Here is a 6000-nt window from a genome sequence, read left to right on the forward strand (position 1 = left end):
ACAAAACAGCTTCAACACTGGGCAAAGTGTATAGACGTTTGAACTGTGTCTCTATTAGGTATCTAAACCATTCTAAAGACTGTTCTTATACTTTATATGACTGGTTCAACTATTGACAGCTTATGTTTTTGGAGGACCCTGTCAGTTTCTCAAGGGATTATTACTAGAGAACTTTGAGTTCCTTTTGTAGATGTTATGTTTTATTTTTATTTTATTCTATTTATTATTTATTTATTTATTTATTTATTTATTTATTTATTTATTTATTTTTGGTTTTTCGAGACAGGGTTTCTCTGTGTAGTAGTTTTGGTGCCTGTCCTGGATCTCACTCTGTAGTCCAGGCTGGCCTCGAACCCACCTGGCTCTAGCCTCCTGAGTGCTGGGATCAAAGATGTGTGCCACCGCCGCCCAGCGATTCTATGTTTTATAGATTTATTTATTTCATGTATGTGAATGCTTTGCCTGCACATATGTGTGTGCCACGTGTACATGCCGAGGGCATCAGATGACCTGAAACTGGACTTGTGGTATGTTGTGAACCACCACCACGTGAGTGCTGGGAATGGAGCCCTGGTCCTCTGCGAGAGCTTTAAATCATTAAGCCACCTTTCCAGCCACCTTTTTTGTAGATCTCATAGATTAAAAAAATTTTTTTAAATGGACTCAAAAGGATTCTCAAGGACAGTTTATTGGAGGTTTTTTTTTCCTTTTTTTATTTTTAGTGTTGTGTGTGTTACATTCTTGCAAAAATGCATGTTCACACGTGTGTATGCAAATCCACGTGTGTGTGTGAGTACATGTGGAAACCACAGGCCGGTGTCCGGTTTCTGCACCAGACAGCTCTCCTAAGGGGTGGTAGCCTGTCTAGGTGATTGACAGCCCCATTTCATTAACTGTTAGGTGAGAGAGCAATCAATATAGCATGTCCTTGAATCTTACAGTCTTTTGAGTGGTTCAGAATGTCTCTTTCTACCCAGGGCCAGAGATATGACTCACTCCCCATTCCTTTGGCCAAAATCATGTAACAGGGTAGATTAAAAAGAATCAAAGGAAAAAAATGTGTCTGAAGAAGCCACATTGTGCCTTGGTGGGCCTCAGCAATGCCCAGATACCCCCACTTTATGTGGTGTTTATATCTTGGTGGCAGTTGGAATTCTATTCTCCTTTCACAAGGCTTTCAAGTTCTAAGAAGGGCGGTTGTGATCTTTCCTTCTTTAAAACTGATGTGTTACTAGGGATGCAGGAGGTGAGATCCAAAGCCGAGTAGCAGGGGTGGAGTGTGAGGGGGTAGCAGGAGGTCATCGTCAGTGACCTCCCATGACCTCCAAGCTTGCTAACTGGAAGGGACCACATTTTCTTTGTTTTGGTCTTTTGTACATGTGTGTGCATGCTTGTTCACGTGTGTGAGGTATAAATGCATGTGTCTGTGCAGGCATGTGAAGGCCAGAGGTCAAGTCTGAGTGTCATTCTTCAGGTACCAGCCAGCTTTTGCAGTCAGGCTTTCTCCCTGAGACCTGGGGTTCCCAAGTAGGGACAAGCTGGCTGGTCAGCCAACTTCAGACCACCCTGTCTCTATCTCCCTGGGACTGGGATTACAGGTGTCTGCCTTCATGCCTAGAGTGGCTGTGGAGATCAAGCTCAGGTCCTCAGGCTTGTGTGGCTAGCAGTTTATTGACTGAACTCCCAACAGCATTTCTGGCTCAAATACATGCACAGTGCTTGAAGCTTCAGGACATACTGGGTATGTGTCACCAGCCAAGGACAAGGGACCTATCCACGGAGTTCTCAGGTCTTCAAAAACCCTGGAAAGGATCACTAAAGACAGTGCCTCATTTAAAGGAGAACCCACTGTAGAATCCTTCATTGGACTGGCATTTGGCATCAAAAGTACTCTTTTCAAAATTAAGTTTCTCCATCACTGTTCTCACTTAGAGTTCTGAATTATCAAAAGAAAATCTTTGTCATCAGCTAAGGCAATGCCTGGGTATTTGTGGCCCTGGCTTCCTCGAAGCTCTTTGTGAGTCTATGAGATCACAATGCATGATGAATCAGGGCGGGCACGAATGGCCCAGTGACATCAGGCTGAGCCGTGGCAAGGATCTGGGTATTGCCTTGACACTCTGCTCTGTGCTGCACATCATACAGCGTCCTAACTCTGCAACTGACTGCTAGCTAGACTTCGAAATGTTTCCCTGGTTAGGCTTTTTTACTGCCCTCAATGGGGTTTAAGACAATACATTAATACATTAGTCAAACTCCTTGGGGAACATTGAGGGAGGGGCAACAGTCTATGTGATGGAGCAACTGCTTTAAAGGAATTGGCTTGGCAGGGTGTGGGAGGGGCTAAGGGGGGCCAGGCAGGGATAGAGCAGGAACATATTGTCAGCAACACTAAGGAACAGGTGCCGCTGTGGCTGAAGAGCTGGTTACAGGACCTGGCAGGGTCACCACTCAGTTATTCCAAAAACAGACTATGGTGAAAGCAATGAGGAATCATAAGTCTTGAGAATGGATATTGCTAGGTCAGAGACAAAAGTATATTTTTCATCAGTCAACAAAAAATGACGAGGAAGGAAGACCACCTTGTATTTGCTAGACTTGTGATTGTGGCTTGGCTATGAAGGAAGGAGGGGCCTTATGGGAAGGCCAGGCAGACTGGCTCCCATGCTCTCATCCTCACATGTGGATTCACCCTTTTCTCTAAAACTGTGAAAAATGCCAGCTGCCTTTGAAGACCACCCAATGATGTTTGTTACCCTGTATATGTGGGTAGCCTGGCTGCACCTGGCTTTCACACCAGCTAAAGTGACCATTTTGTTAGTCCAGTCTGTCTTGTCATTCAGCTCTGTGAGGCAGTGTAGGAAAACCAACCAACCAACCAGTCAATCAGCCAACCAGTCAACAGCACCAGCCAGTCAAGCCAACCAACCAACCAACCAACCAGTCAATCAACCAACCAGTCAATCAGCCAACCAGTCAAGCAACCAACCAGTCAAGCAACCAACCAACCAACCAGCCAACCAGCCAGTTAGCCAACCAACCAGTCAACCAACCAACCAATCAGCCAGCCAGTCAATCAACCAACCAACCAACCAACCAGCCAGTTAGCCAACCAACCAACCAGTCAATCAGCCAACCAACAGTCAGCCAACCAGTCAACAGTCAACCAACCAGTCAACCAACCAACCAACCAGTCAACCTACCAACAAACGTACCTATCAACCAACCTACCACTTGCTTTGCTGAGGGATCTCTGATTATGGGAATGGCGGTTTTTCTGCTTACTGATGCTCACAATCTCCTGTGTGTGATGTAAAATGTTACTACTCATAAAGACTTCCTATTTCTTACCTATGTGCTGTGAAATGTCAATATGGGACTCTACTGGTACAGCAACCAAGACTCAAGGAAGGAGAGGATGTAGCCAAAGTCTCTTGGCAAAGCTGAATCTGGAAACTTGATATCTTGGTGCCTAAATGAATGTATTTCCTATCTCATTGGCTATGAAATGTGTGAGGAAGAACTGCCATTTAAAACGTGAGCCAGAGTTAGGCATAGTAGCATATACCTGTAATCCCTAGTCCCAGTAAGAGACACTGTCTCAAAAAACAAGGTGGGTGGTATCTGAAGAATGATACATGAAGTGACTTCTAGCCTCACATACACAAGTATGCACATCCACACACATGTATACACATCATACACTCACACACACACTCCCTCTTCTCTCTCTCTCCCTCCCCACTCTCCAAGCATTTCAATCATGTAATTGCACAAAACATTCACATGATCTCTAAATCAAAGCTCTGATCATGGTATCTTTAGGTAGGTTCTGCTTTGCCTGGGCATGGTGGCATGTACCTGTAACCCAGCACTTGAGAAATTGAAGCAGGAGGATTGACGTGTGTGAGGTCAGCCAAGGTGGGGGGAAAAAACCCAAAACAAAATACCTCAAACAAACAAAAATAAACCTCAACGAAACAAAGAAAGAAAAAGAACAAAAGGGAAGTCCAGCAGTTCATGCCAGCTCACGTCTATGCCCTCTACCTTAGTCTCCCTTTCATTCACAAGTCTTCTTCCTTCACATCTAATATAACACATGCATAGTCTTGCAATCCCATCCTTTTCTAGATAAGCTATGTAAGCACACACACACATACACACACACATACACACATACACATACACACACACTCACAACGGAACAGAAAGTACAAAGTGCACTCTAACATGCCCTACTCCCATACCCTTTCCTATTGAGCAAGCAGAAGTATGAAAGTCATACAATTTGCACGCCATCATTTCTGGTACATTCTATTATTGGCTAAAGAAAGTCACAGTCCGGCAGAAATTAGAGAAGCAAGGGAACAGACTCCACCTTTGCTGAGGTATAAAGTCACTTTGCAAAGGACTTGGGGACAGGAAGGTGCTGAGAACTGGGGCAAGTTTTGCAAGGGTCTATTGTTCAGTGGGAGCCTCCAGCTCTGCTCTGCGTAGTCCGGAAAGCCCTGTTCTCTCTGTTTCTCTCTGTGTGTCTCTCTCCAAACCCTGACTGCCCAGAGAGTCTCTGAACAAAGGAAAGGTGCCCAAAAGCCCAGTTCCATATTCTTGGAGGCTGTCACAGCTCCCCCTCCCCATGCCACCAGCTCTCCAAATCCCCACATAAGCACTCAGCTGTTGACCATACTTGGGCACAAACCCAGCTTGTGGCAGACACATCATCACCCCTGGCCTACAATCTATAAAATCTCTCTGCTTTAGTTCAGGCTTGTGACTTCTCTGGCCTCCTTCTCTGGGACTGCAGAACCCACCTGGGAGTTGCTTTGCTTAATATATCTGTTGTTATCCTTTTTCAGTTCAGCTTGATTTGGCTTACTGTGTCATTGGCAAACTTATGTGGGCAGAGGACCTATTATCTATAACTTTGGGTCTAAGAACGTGGATTTTTTTATATATATAATTTACTTATTTTTATTTTGTTTGCATTGATGTTTTGCTGCATATATACAATAGACTGTGTGAGGGTGTCAGATCTTGGAGTTAGACAGTTGTGAGCTGCCATGTGGGTGCTGGAACTTGAACCCAAGTCCTCTGGGAGACCAGTCAGTGCCCTTAGCCACTGAGCCATCTCTCCAGCCCCAAGAATGTGGATCTTTATGATCGCAGTGTATCCCGAAGGGCTTCATTCTTGAATTCTCCCCATTTGACTGCATTTCAATCCAAGTAAACGCACTGTCCCCATTTCCATCTGGGCACAGGCACCTGAAGCAATGAGTGAACTTAGGAGGACATACATACTAGGAGCCCGTTTACCTCCCAGTCCCGTGCGACGAAACCATGTGAGTCTGCCTCCCATCGCAACAGTGCGGTTGATACAGTAGATGAGCCTTCCCCGCGTGTGCCCACCCAGAGCATCATCAACAAGCTCCACCTGCTGCCCAGTGCGATCTGACAGCTCCACTCTGCTGAGGGGCCAACAGAGCAGGGTCATGTCAGGGTAGTGTCAACTGTCACCCTTGGATTTAATTTGAATGCCAACATATTACTCAGGAGAAAGGTAACCCCCCACCCCCCCCCCCGCCCAAACCACGTTCCCTTGACCGTCTCTGGTTGCTCATGAGCTGATCCAGATCAGGGTGGAAATAGTCTCCAGCTGGTGCAACCAGAGGGCTTGTGCCCTGAGCAATGAGACAGCTGGATTCTAGTATTGTTTCTGAAACCTCCAAACATCAACTCTCTGAGCCTCAGTCCTCCCTACGTAAAATGGGGAGAATAGCATCCCCTCACAGAGTCAGGGTAAGGCTGTGATAGACTATGGGGTAATTCATCATGACATTTATAATATATATTATTATATATTATAATATACATACAATAAAGAACATAACATAATCTCTCTATACTCCACCATTCATGTTTGAAGACTACATCTAGCAGGCAGACATGGAGAGATTAGAATGTCTCCTCAGGCCCTGCAGGACCCAGCTTGGGGTCCTCCCT

Source organism: Peromyscus leucopus, chromosome 10 (assembly GCF_004664715.2).
Source record: "Peromyscus leucopus breed LL Stock chromosome 10, UCI_PerLeu_2.1, whole genome shotgun sequence".
In the NCBI taxonomy this organism is placed as follows: Eukaryota; Metazoa; Chordata; class Mammalia; order Rodentia; family Cricetidae; genus Peromyscus; species Peromyscus leucopus.